A 14,267-nucleotide genomic window follows, 5' to 3' on the forward strand; every position below is an offset into this window, starting at 1 on the left:
GCTGCTATGAGGGCGTGCTTTCCGTGCTGTACTAGCACAGATCACATTGCATTGCATGTGCATCCGTTGTGCATGCAATGCGATGCAATTTGATGAAACCTAAGTACAAAAAGTATGTGCTTGCACATACTTTTTGTACTTAGGTTTCATCAAATTGCATCGCATTGCATGCACAACGGATGCACATGCAATGCAATGCAATGTGATCTGTGCTAGTACAGCACACCCTCATAGCAGCGTGTATGGGCTGCTTTAGGCAGCTCTTCCAAAGTCGTTACTTGGTCTTCCTGAAATGGGTACATTTTATAAATTTTAAGGGGTACCGTTACCCTTTTGTTCGGGTGCTTCCATTCATCCATGACTATTTCCTTAAGAGACTGAGACAACGGGAAGGTTTTACCTTTCCTTCTTTTGTCTCTAAACAACAAGTCTTGTAATTTTAATTCCTTGAGTATCTTCTATCTCAAGGGATTTATGTATCAATACTAGCCCATTTTCCACCGTATCAGGGTTGAATACTTATTCTGATACATCTTGCACTATCTCTTCTTCCTCCAAAGCCTCAGCCATTAACTCCTCGTTAAAGTCAGTTGATACCTTGTTTAGGCTTGCCCGGCTTCTTTTACCAGTAAACTTTGCTAAGTCCTCCTTTGTCACGAAGGTATCTGCTAAGGCATTTTTTAACATATCCACCAGACCAGACATTTGGGCCACTAGAATCTGTTTAGGCTTTTTACATTCTTCACACACACACTGCCTACATATTTGTCAGGCAGTGCTTTATCACACATATGGCATTTAGCCATGTGCAGTTTTTTATGCTTTGCCTTAAGATCCGCCTTTTCCTTGCTGGTATCAGACCTGCACAATAAAAGCATACTGCTTACCAACAAAGTGCTAAAAAGCATAAAATGGTACAAACAACACTGACTGAGGTGGCTTAACCCGACTTTTTAGTGGCTTGCCGTTTATCATCCTCCATTATAGAGTTTATATTGCTGCTCAAAAAGCTGTAACAGACCAGCACTTGAAAAAAATTTCCTTCTTGAAAAAGACATGAAAACAATCTTTACAGCCATCCTGCCTGTGAGCTAAATACTGCCTCATTTAAGAAAAAATGACACAAGCGTTTGTAAGAATGATTGTGCTCACCAGTATGGGTCCCGCTCCTGGCAGAGACTTGCAGCAGTTAGCGTTGGTAGTATAGGGATTTTTATGAGCATGCTGCAGATGCAGACACTGTCCGGCGCCGGCGTTCACTGCTGCGGCATCTTCCGGGTTTCTCGTGTGGACGCATCATCAAGCAGCGCCGCGCCCCCTATGATGCCAGTCTGGTTTCCCTTTGGATTAACCCAGACCAGGCATTCATGGCTAGCACACGCTACTACAAGCGGCCTGAGGACACCACCGCATATAGCTGCACACACCTGGGGACAGCATGCAGCACCCGAGGCTCAAGGCCTCTGAAGGCCGGCATCTCACCTTCCATACCCTGCTGGAACGCACCTGGCGTCGGTGGGTTAAGCCAGTCTTCCCAGGGTAAGCCACCTATTCTCCACATATTTCCCATGCTCTTGCTCCATGCACTACCCAATAGGGAAAGGAAAAAAAGACAGAGAGGCTAAGGAGGAGGAGCTATATATATAGGAGGCCAGGTGTCTTTTTACTCTCCAAGAACTACCCAGAAGGGAGGAAACCCACAAGTGATGGCTGCCATGGGGGAGGTAGAGGAAAGACACATTGGCGTCAATAAAATATAATCGCCCAAGTGGAATCACCTAAACAAGGTGGTGATAGAGATACCCCTTTCACACTGCAGCTCTTAACCGTCTCTTTAGGACTCAGGCAGCAGTGTGCACTGAGCTGGTTTCGCTCTGTGCATATATAATGAGCGGGACCCAGTGCAGTGAATATTCAATATGAGAATTGAGCTTGCTCTGTACACAATGCATCATATGCATGTTTAGCATCAAGATAGACTTGACGTAATCCAGGGGTATTATTCAACAGTAGTCTATCATATGATTCAGCCAATTTATGACTAATTTCCTCCAAATGAATAGATAGTTTTTCTTTCGTTTCCTGGCCACATATTCCATAACCTGCCCTCTCAATACATGCTTCGATGCAGTTCAAAAGAGGTTAATGTTCTCTATATGCTCAATATTATCATCCACATAATTGAGGAAGGCCCTCTCTAAAAAGTTCCGAAAATCAACTGACTTCTATAAATAACTCGGAAATCTCCAATGATATGAAGTCACAACTGGGTTAGTTAGTGAAAGAGTGAACCATATTGGGGAATGATCAGATAACTTAATAAGGCCAATTCCTGATTGAGGTACTCGTTGATATAAAGTACGAGAAATCAACCAAAAATCAATACGTGATGAAGTATGATGATGTGGTGAATAAAAGGTGTACTCACGTCATGTTGGGTGTCAGCATCTCTAGGGGTCACATAGGCTCAAAGAATCAAGTAACAACTGTAATGAAGGAGTAAGAGCTTCACTACTCTCATTAACATTACAGAACCTGTCCAGTCCTCAGGAAATTACATTATTAAAATCTCCACCTAATATTAGGTCACCATCTGCCCAGTCTTGTAATTTAACATATATTAGTAGTATTAGGGAAGGGGACCTCAAAAAACTAAAACTATCTCTTCAGAAACAAATAAGGATTAAATGGGAAATCACCACAATAGAAAACTATCTCAAACAGAAAATTGTTCCACGTGGTCTAAGGCCAAAAATGTTTCCCACATTTGAATTGGCCATGGATGCTCTCAAAACGGAGTGGGAGAACACACTGCTGAAATGCTCTAATGAGCTAATGAACATTCTGGATGGAAACCTTAGGGTGATTCATCTGTCCACCAGAGAACTCTCACCACTCCAGATGCAAGTACTCAGCAAAGGTCTCTCTTTTTCCCCAAACCACTCTTTTGATCGCTTCCATTAGGAAAAAGATCTCCAATTATACGGTCGAAAAATCCTTCTAAGGAAATTATTTTCACTCAAGAAACAGTCACCAATCTCAGATCCTCCTGATAAAGTGGGAACTCATCACTCACGACAGAACATCTTCTTAATGCAGAAGACGTATCAGCACTACAGATATTGGAGGAACTTTCCTCTGAGACATCTATAAATGTTGATCCCATAATAACTAGCAGGGATATTAACAAAAAGAAAAGTAGCTTCATGCCTACCACCAACATATGCTCGGAAGTAAAGATATTTTTGGATTTGATTTCACGGGCCATGGATCTCCTATTTCTTAAAACAAAGGAGAACAAAACAAATCAAAAAGATAACCTCACAAGAAGAAAGGATGACTAACTGAATTAAGTAAGTGGGAGGACATCCTAATAAAGTCTTCAGATAAGGGTGGAAACGTGGTACTCTGGCCAAAGGACCAATACATGAAAGGAGATATGAGACAAATTCAAGATCAATCATGCTATCGTCTACTTATGTTCAACCCCACTGATAATTACAAATTAATGTACAATGGGATAATTGACAAAGCATTCCAATCAGGTACCATTACCAAAAACGAATACACATTCCTAAAAATTGAGCATCCTAAAGTATCAACATACTACATGCTCCCTAAGGTATTTAAAAGTATCAACTCTCCCCCCCCCCCCCCCCCCCACAGGGAGACCAATAGTATCCGGAATAGGGGGGCTTCTGGAACAAGCTAGCATTTTTTGCGATCATCACCTGAGACATCACGTGTTAGCATTAACATCATATGTACAGGACACAAGTGATGTTTGTAGGAAAATTAATGATGTGGAATTGGGACAGGACCAATATCTTGTTACGCTTGATGTGGAATCATTATATACTAGCATCAATCACCAGCAGGGCCTTGAAGCAATCCAGTATTTTCAGGACAGTGAGGGCAGAGATGAAACTTTCTTTCTCCTAGATTTCATCTTGCGTAAGAACTATTTCACGTTCGACAACAAATTCTTCCTGCGACAGCGATGGACGTAGCTTCTGTGCCCACTTACGCCAACCTGTTCCTCGGGTGGTGGGAGAGGGAATGTGTCTTCTCTGAGAACCACGATAGGTTTACCAGCCATGTGACAACCTGGCTGAGGTACATAGACGACATACTCTCATGATATGGCAAGGAGATGAACAAGAGCTGACGGAATTTATATGTAGTCTTAACAACAAGTTGAACCTCAAGCTCACACATAACATCAGCAAAAACGAGGCCATCTTTCTGGATCTTCACATTTACATAAATGACACAGGACAACTACACACAGAACTATACAGGAAGAAGACCTCCACGAATAATCTTCTGCATGAACCTGCCAAATGATGAATTTTTAAGGCTACGTCGGAACTGTACCACCAGAGATATGTTTATTTGTAAAAGTGTTGAATTATACATTAGGCTACAAGAGAGGGGCTACAGCAAACGCCTCATTAAGTCCGCAAAACCCCACAAATAGAGAGGATCTCATCTTCCCTAAAAACAAAAATCGGTACTTATGTATTATCTGGGCTCCCATGTTAAATGCACCCCATTTTTTCATACCCCTACTATCCAACTACGCATGGAGTTGATTTTATATAGTGTGGCGAGCGCAGCGAGCCACAGTGCCCGAAGCGTGGTGAGCGCAGCGAGCCCCGCGAGGGGACGCGGTCTCATAAGAAAAACGGGAGTCCAGATATTACATAAGAACCCAAAAATCAAACAGAAACAGATTCAACAGCCCTCCATTTTGTGACTGACTTTTGTACTGAGTGGAAAGATCTACAAAGCATCGTGGTTAAACATTATTTAATGACAGAGCCCTGAAGGCATAACTCCCAGATAAACCCTCGTTTAGTTGGAGACGATTCAGAAATTTGAGAGGCAGATTGGTACAAAGCCACTTCACTAGAAACCCCAGAAGAGAACCAAAAATAAGGGGCACATATCCCTGCAACAACTGCAAGGCTTAAATTCATATCCTTAAAACAGATAAAATCATGACCAGATATGGCAACATACATACAATTAAACAATTCATGAGCTGTAGTACCATGGGCATCATATACTGTCTAGAATGCCCCTGCAAATTAAAATACGTCGGTATGACAACAAGAGCATTAAATTACAGACTTCTGGAACACATCGGCAATATCCGCAATGCCCATCGTAAAAAAATGAAGAAACTTACCTCCGTAGCGCGTCACTTTCTTACCTTTCACCAAATTAACTGAAGGCATTTGGCTTACAACATATTAGACTGGGAATAATAGGCGGCAATTTAATGAACAAACTACTACGCCAGGAATGCAAGTGGATATTCCAACTCAACACAGTCAGTCCACATGGACTATACACCCCTCTCCTCGGTTAAAATACTCAGTCGAATAATATTTTCTTCTTCTACCTTTTTTTTATATTCATTAAATGCAACTACGATTATCTTAGGTACTAAATTTTACCCCATTAGATGTCTTCCAAATTAATAAATTAATTATTTTGGGCCATTTATTTTACAATGTGCTTAAAACCATTTAATAATTTTAGGACTATATGATACACAGTAAACCCGTAATTATATTCTATCCATTTTATGTGGTATCAAAGTATGAATATTAACATTTCTTGTATATCCCTATCAATTAATATTTCATTTATCTTTATTCTTTGCTCTTAGAAGCATCCACTAATCAGGTAAAAAAAAATCAATACATCTTGGTGTCATAATCATTTTTTCACACACTCACTAGCATTTTAACGGCAATGTGCACACTTGTTTTTTCCATGTTTCATTATTCTAATATTAATTTAACACATTTTAGTAACAAAATTACTTTTATAATTTTCCACATACCCCATATTAAACTTAGTAACACAAATTCCCACTTATACCAGAGTAACTATCAGTCTAACCTTCCACAATCACCACCAACACCATTTTCTTTATTCAGTTCTCTCTCACTAAACCACAAGTATTATATCCTTAACAATTCACATTGTCCACTTTTAGTTTTTGTCGCTTGTTTTAATCATTATTTATTATTGATCCCCAAACTAAGATCTATATATATATATATATATATATATATATATATATATATATATATATATATATATATATATATATATATATATATATATATATATATATATATATATATATATATATATATATATACTCCGGTATATATATATATATATATACACACACACACACACACACACACACACACACACATTTTTGTATCTGTTTACTAATATTGTTCATCTTATAATTTTTATATACATTATTAAGCACATACATTTCTTCAATAACACAGCCTCATCTGTGTGCCCTTAGTGTTTAATTGAATATACACACTTAATTGGCCATTTTACTATATAACAGACATCAGTGGGACACAGCCACAATGATGAAGCGACAGCGAAACGGCTGTGTTACCCCTTCCCCCATGCTGCACTTAGTGGCACACATCAGTCACACTATGAACCAGGTCTAGGAAACCAGCGGCAGTCATCACTCCTCCGTAGCGATGCAGATTCCCGCTCACCCATACTTCTAACAGGGCTATGAGCAGCAGCAGCACAGGCAGATAAGGAGTCTTCACTACCACCTGACACCCTCCCCGCACGCCGCAGATAGCAGCTAAGTAACCAGCAGCTTTTGGGTCTAGCAATGCGCTACCACCAAATACGCTCTCTGCAAACAGGGGATAACAGTGCATATACAAGCAGCCACACATTATCCTTTATACAAGGTTTGCAGCTAACAGGCATTGTCCTGAAAGCGAGTTACACAACTTATGCACGGCTATACAGCAGCTAATTATTCTGCTGCTTTCGAGTCCAGTATTGTGCCACTGTTTAATACTTTTTCTGTAAACAGGTGTGATTTATGTTTGTGCAAATTCCTTTACACTATCCTTTATACAAGGTCTGCGGCTCACAGGCATTGTCCTAAAAGTGACATGCACAACTTATGGTTAGCTATACTGTGTATATACTGGTCAGTAACATTACTCTGTACAGAAATAAGTAATTATAAGAGACAACTGTAACTCCACTCCTCCCGATAATTAGAGTGACAGCGGTAAGCCTACTCTCCTTCATACAAGGACTGCAGCATTAGGGCAGTTGGTCCTTTACAAATATTTTACATGATTAATGGTCATATATTGAAAATATAAGTGCATAAAGGTATTGCCCTTGTTTAACACAAACAACAGACACACACACTTTTGATTGTTCATATATTTAGAAGCATTTTCTTTTTTTCATTTTACTTTCAGGAAGACTTACTGTATTACAGTTTTCTATCTTCAGGTTGTCCCTCCATTGCCCAAAAGATCGCTCATTTCCCACCAATGTCACAGGCAAGTGGGTAAAAAGCAGCATCCAGGGCAAGAAGGTGGTTTACCCCTTATATCTCCTCCTTAATTTCCTTCAGGGTACTCTCATTGGGGCTTTGGTGGGTGGAACTCTCCTGCAAGGACCCAGTGTTAACCAGGTGGCCCTACACCCTAAGCTCCAACAGCAGAAGCCCTGTTACTCCTTGGAGTAGGCGATACAAATCTTCACGCACTCGCTCACTTGCTACATTGGTGCATTTCCTTGCAAGCAACAGCAGTAGCAGCAGATTTGAAGGAGTCTTCTATTTCCTTTTCTTCTCTACACTATCCCTATTTCCTGCAAATGTGACTAAATACTTCCAGTATTACTGATCCTATTTTTATCAAGTGTGTTAAGTCGAAATATACGACACGCTACCTATAATCAATAGAGCATTAGAGGGAGTTTTTTCCACTATGTCTGAAACAAGTAAAATGGATAATTGATTAAAAGCCATTTTTGTACTGATGCCATAATTAGTTAATCTCTCCTGCATATCTTGCACCGTGTTATTCAATTAATCAGCAAGAGGGATAACCTTTATAAAGGTGCGTACATACGGGGGCGATTTTGTATATTATCGCGGGAAATATGGTCGCTAAGCGACCATATTGCCCATGATGGGAGTGTGCACCGGCGATATATTGCTGGGTGCGCGCTCCTGTTTTTACCCCTGTAGTGATCGCTGGTCGCAGGAACATGCTCCTGCGACCAGCTGATTACCACTGCCAGGCTCCCCCGGCAGTTTCTTTTTCATCAGCGACCATCTCTGGTCGCTGATGAAAAGGAGAAACTGAGCAATATATTGCTCAGCTATATATTGCTGAGCAATATATGGCTGAGCAATATATCTCCCCGTGTGTACGCACCTTAAGAGATCCACAGTAATGTGTCTCTGGATTGAGTGTCTTGGTGCTAATAAAATGTGAATACTCTTCCTATACACTGTGTATATTGCTATTCTACTTGACAATTAGTTAATGAAGGTAATAAAACAAAGGTCTTGTATTTACTGGCTTATAATAATGCCATTTGTATAGGAACAAGACACGGCACAGCAGGTTAATTGCAACATTGATAGAACTATCTGATAAACCAGTTTACAAATATTTTTAAACTTTAAAAAAATCCTGTCATATTAGATTTAATTGTACATCAATATAATGGTCTTGTAAACAAAATAAACTACATGCTAAGGGCAAAAAAACACAGCACAGGCACTTCAACTATGAAAATATATACTCACCAGGAGTATATTGAACGGAAAAGGAATATATAAATATGTACATATAAACTTATTAATTCATCCTTGACTCCAGTCCCAACTGAGACTATTTTCCATAAAGAGGTTACAAGCATAAATAACTGTGAAAGTGCAGGAAATTCACATTACCTGCCTGCGCACTGTGCTATCTGCGAGTACAGTATATCGTACTGCAATGAAAAATCCTATCAGCAACTCCTCATGAATAAATGATTCAACATAGGTTACAAGTGCTGAGTTACAGTGTGTTGAGACAGTAGCAATCCTTATATGTATTATCTGCTTTCTCTGACATACGACTGACACTGAGGAATGACTACAGTATGCTGTGCCAATTGTGACTACAGTAGATATACTTCCTGCATATTAACACTGTTTTTAAATGATGACACTCCTAAAATAAAGTATATATACACCAAGAAGTCACTGACCATCGAATGATTTCTCCTGCTGTGGGCACATGTGAGGGGGATGTGTTTTCATAAACACATCCCCTTGTGTAGTTGCGAGGGGATACGGCGGCGGGGCGGGCACTCTGGGACTTGGTAAGCTGCGATCTTTGCAAGAATCAGGCCCTGTGCAGCATCCTCTCATCAAATCCACCCGCATCTTGACTAATAGTCTATGTAGTCAAAAGCCAAGGTGGACCCATTACATATTAAAAAGTGCCAAAAAATCTCTGGATAATTAACACTGGTGAATTCAAATCGCTCAGAGTTCTAAGTGGATACAGCACACCATTCACTGTGCAAAAATGGCAGCAATTATATTGAAAGTCAAAAAGAGTCATACACGGCAGACATATTATGTTCCTCTTGGAGGATTTTTCAAAGAGTCAAATGCTGAACATAGGGGCTAATGTAATGAGTACTACGCCTTTTGCTTTACTATCTTGTGAGAATTCACACTACAATTGTCCAGAAGAGTAAGCAAGTGTATGCACAGATGCTGATTGGTCTAATTCTGCCACTTATGTCTGCTCCTGTATGTATAAATGTGGCGGGATTGGTAGACTAAGGTCATATTCATATATGCAGAGCGGCAAAAAAATATGCATTTAGACATACAAGGGTCGGGATATTTACAGGTTATAAGGAGAATGTGTATATAGTGGGCGATAATAATGTCCAATATTATCAAACTGCTTGTATTGCCTGATTGTACATGCTCTGCAAATGCCGATTAGTGATTTCTTCATTTAAATGTATTTTTCCTGTAAGAAAGTTGGGAAGTTGTTGCTGTTGTATAAAGACGGCTTTTAACAATGCATCTACTGCACATACAAATAGTGGTGCGTGTAATAAGAGGTGTGGTATACGGTTCCGACAGTTTTAAAAAGTCGGGATCCCGACGTTGGGTAAATGACTGTCGGGAACCCAGCGGTCGGGACCCCGTCCGGCACCTATAATAAGACCTATCCGTGACTGGCAAAAAAAACAACTGAAATACATCTCCAGCTCTATGTATGGGCTAATGGATTGAAAGGATATCTTGGTGCACAAACTCCTTATGGTCAGAATGCCAACAGTGGCAAATCCAAGGGATTTTTATAAGTATTTTAACCCTAACCCACCCCTACCATAGCCTAACCATGCCCTCCACCCTCAGCCTAACTGCAGCTGTAATGTAATTACGGATTACAATATTTAGTAATTTTCACGATCAAATTATATCAGGGCCACAAAGAGTAAACAGCATTTTGTAAAATGTATCCATATATATATAAGACACTGTCAAAATAAAAATAAGGCTTCCGTTGCTAGTTAATAGGATGTTAAAGTTGACCTTGTGAGGCGCACATTGTATCAACTCCTCCAGGCTGTATTCTTACACATGCATGAAAGGATTGATGCGTGTCCAACAGGAGTAATTAGAATTACTGAACTACAATATGATGTTTTGCAAAACAGCAACTCTCTGAATTGCTCAGCACTTGAAATATATGGGACCCTGACAACCAGCAGAAGACAGATACTGCTTAAAAAAAATCCATTTATCTCATCATTTTTTTCATTACAAGACTTACTAGAGAGACGTTCAAGGCTTTTATATTATGTAGCAGTTTGCTTTTAAGTAGATCTCTCTCCTCCTGAGCACTGATGCCCATAACATTACTGTGCCATTGGCAAAACAGAAAAGCAACACACGCTTCTTAGGGCTCCCTCCAGTTTTACTTCACATGAAATTAAAATCAACCGAATGTAAGCAAAGATTTCATATGACAGCTGCACAAAGCATACAGTGAAAAAACCCATGTCTAGCTTTTGACTGTCGACCTAATGCTTGTGTCGACCTATTGACCTGCCAACCGAGACCAATGGCGACCTTTTCCCAAGTTGACCTAATGCTTGTCGACCAACATGCTGTAGACCAAACGATACCAACCCCATCTAGGATACTCAAAAATAGGTACATTGACTCAGTTGGCAGGTCAGCGCATTAACTTCATAGAAAGCTACCAGGAAATGTAGAAAACTATATTTTGTATGAAACATGGATAAAAAACTAGAGATGTGTGGGTTTGGTTTTACCCGAGTTTACTCAGACCTCACAACTCTATGAAAAATTAGAGTTATGGTAGACTTACCTTTGGGTTAATGCTCTGTCTTCGATGTTAATGGGACCCACAGGGTTAACATCAGGATTGTAGGTGGATCCAGATGACCAGGCACCAATCAGCAAAGCTTTCAGGATTCCCAGGATGCACGGCTCCTCTCCCCTATAACCCTGCCTTCATGCTCAGCTCCTCAGCTTTGTTAACCAGCCAATAGCAGGAAGCAGAGAAGAATGAAAACAGGTGATGAACATACCAGCACACTCATACATAGACAGAGTCAGGGAAGCAGTGAACAAGGTTGCTTAAATCACATCTTGATATACCACAGGGAATATCTCAGGCCTAGAAGGGTGGGCGCCCTGTGGGTCCCATGAACCTCAAAGAAAGAGTTAACCAAAAGGTAAGTCTAAAATAACTCTTGTTTTCTTCTTCAGGATTCATGGGTCCCACAGGGTTCACATGGAGGACGTTCAGGTGCAAGGGAAGGTACTAGCCTGAGGGGTCAGAAGAACCGGATGACAAAAGGAAGCATCCTGGAAAGTGAACGTGTCAAAGACATAAAATCGAGAGAATGTATAAACAGGTGACCACACTGCAGCTTTATATAGTTGTTCAGCAGACGCCCCAAGGTGCGCAGCCCATGACTGACCAACCAACCTAGTTGAATGTGCATGTACAGAAGCTGAGAAACCGGTAATGGAAGATCAGCTTGATCGTAAGTCGTAACCAGCGTGCAACAGTTTGTTTATTCACTGGCCAGCCTCTTTTGTGAAAACCGTAAAGCACAAATGATGCATCCGACTTCCGAATAGAAGCCGTACAATCTACATATGTAGTTAGGACCATAACTACATCCAAAAAATGTTCAGTTGGAGATAGATCCATCGAGTTGAAGTTATAGAACTAACCTGAAAACTACTTTAGGAAGGTGCGTAGACCTGGTTCTCAAAACCGCCCTGTCGGGGTAGAAGATGAGAAAGGGAGACGACATGAAAAAGCAGTCAAGTCAGATACACGTCTAGTCGACACAATGGCCAACAAGAAAACGGTCTTTGCCGTGAGCCACTTGAAATCCACTGTTTGCAATGGTTCAAATGGATGTTTCCCTAAAGCTTGCAGGACCATTGATAGATCCCATGGTGTCGTTGTTGGAACGTATGGAGGTTGAAATATGTATCACTCCTTGGAGTAAAGTATCTACAGTATGTCTGGTATGGATGCAATTAGCTAGCAACGAATTGGCAGACACCTTCGCAGTCAATATACCAGCATCAGACAGAGCCTCCATAATGTACAAGACAGCCTGTCTAATATGAGTGATGAACAGCTTGAAATTATCTTATGCATCAGTTGCCAACTCATCTTCAATTACTTGAAGCCACATTAATATAGCTTTTACAACACAGGATGCAGTCACAGTGGGCCTTTGTATAGCCCCTGTGAGAGTGAAAAAGGACTTGAGGCATTGTTCCATGCACTTATCCATGGGCTCCTTTAAGGAAGACCCTGTGGTAACAAGAAGCATGGAAGGTTTAACCAGTCAGGTTACTTTGAAATCGACTGGAGGGAGCATCTCTCATAACGTACAATCCTCTGGTGGAAGAGGATATGTGGAAAGTAACCTCTTATATATAGAGGACTTTTTACCCAGAGCATCCCATTGATCTGTCCTAATATTCATCAGGTGAATGTGGAAACCTGGTTTTTAATGATGTTTTGTTTCTTAAAAGAGGTCTGATTTGCCACTGGTGCAGGCATGTCAAATAAGAGCACAAGCTGTATAGCATTAATTGAAGTTGGCACATCTACTACCAGAATCTGTACCTCAGCTGCCAATGACCCTGGTATAGAGGTGGTGTCATCATCATCATCATCATCATAGCAGTCTGATTTGTATTAGGCAACAATATTTGCATTGCCACAGTGGTCTGCACCAGGATCTGTACTGTTCAAGATAAAGTATCCACCCATGGTGGAGGAGCCTGCATAATGGGCGGCATAACCACAGGGGGGCCCATAAGAGGTTGAAGATGATCCACTAAAGTGCCTAGAAGTTGCTGAAAAGTAGCCCAGGGAGGTTCCTGTGCAGCAACAGGGGCAGAGGAGTGATCAAATAAAGTAGTTTACACACAAACCATCATGAATAACATCCTGCTCAGACAGGCCGTCAGCACAATCCTTACAGGATAAGAGCTTGGGAGCTTGTCTGTGCACCCCCCCATTTAGAAGACATGTTGCCAGAAGCACAGGGTTGCACTAAAATACACAAGCTAGGGAAACCTAGCATGATCTATATAGTATGTGACTTGTGAGGAGTTAACCTTTAACCTTTCTGGTCACAGAGAGCCTTACCTGCCCCCTGTGTGGCCAGCCACGCTGTCAAAGGTTTTCGGAGTCTGAAAGTGCTAGACACTGATAGCCACCACTGCCGTAAGTACCCAACTTGACCCAGGTCATTCGGAAGTCTTGGCACCAACAGGGGTATTGGAGCTGCAGTGCTGTAATCACTAGGGCTAACAGTGCTGCAAGCTGTACAGTGTAAAAATAAAAATAAAATATACATTAGTAAAAAAAAAAAAAAAAAAAAAGCTTGTAGGATTGCCTCAGGCAATTCCGGCTGAAAATATGGTTGTCCAGCTTCCTGCTGGCAAAAACAAAAAAACTGATGAGCTGAGCATGGAGGCGGGGTTATAGGGGAAAAGAGCCGTGCCTCCTGGGAATCCTGAAAGCTTTGCTGATTGGTGCCCGGTCCTCTAGATCCTCCTACAGCCCCTGTAGGGCACATGAATCCCGATGAAGAAAACAAAATGAAACAAAAAGCTGAAATGCAGTAGGTTGAATTTGACAAAAGACTGACATGCAGAAGGTTGACACAAGCAAAAGGTCATCATTGAAAAAGTCAACTTAAGTCATTCATGATTTTTGGTGTCACTGTTGACACCGGAGCATTTGGACCCCCGATTAGTGCAACGCTTCCCTAATCACTCAGGTGCCTCCACTGTTCCCAGTTGATAAAGCATTAAAATATGCAAAAAATGGATAAAATCTGAAAAG

At 40.9% G+C, this 14,267-nt stretch overlaps 1 protein-coding gene across 8 annotated transcripts in view; it reads right to left on the reverse strand.

The window, feature by feature from the left end:
- FUT8 (fucosyltransferase 8) overlaps nucleotides 1-14,267 on the reverse strand; it is a 315,179-nt gene that overhangs the window by 115,420 nt on the left and 185,492 nt on the right. The gene's annotated exons all lie outside the window — the stretch shown is intronic.

Source organism: Crinia signifera, chromosome 12 (genome assembly GCF_055691185.1).
Source record: "Crinia signifera chromosome 12, ASM5569118v1, whole genome shotgun sequence".
Classification (NCBI taxonomy): domain Eukaryota; kingdom Metazoa; phylum Chordata; class Amphibia; order Anura; family Myobatrachidae; genus Crinia; species Crinia signifera.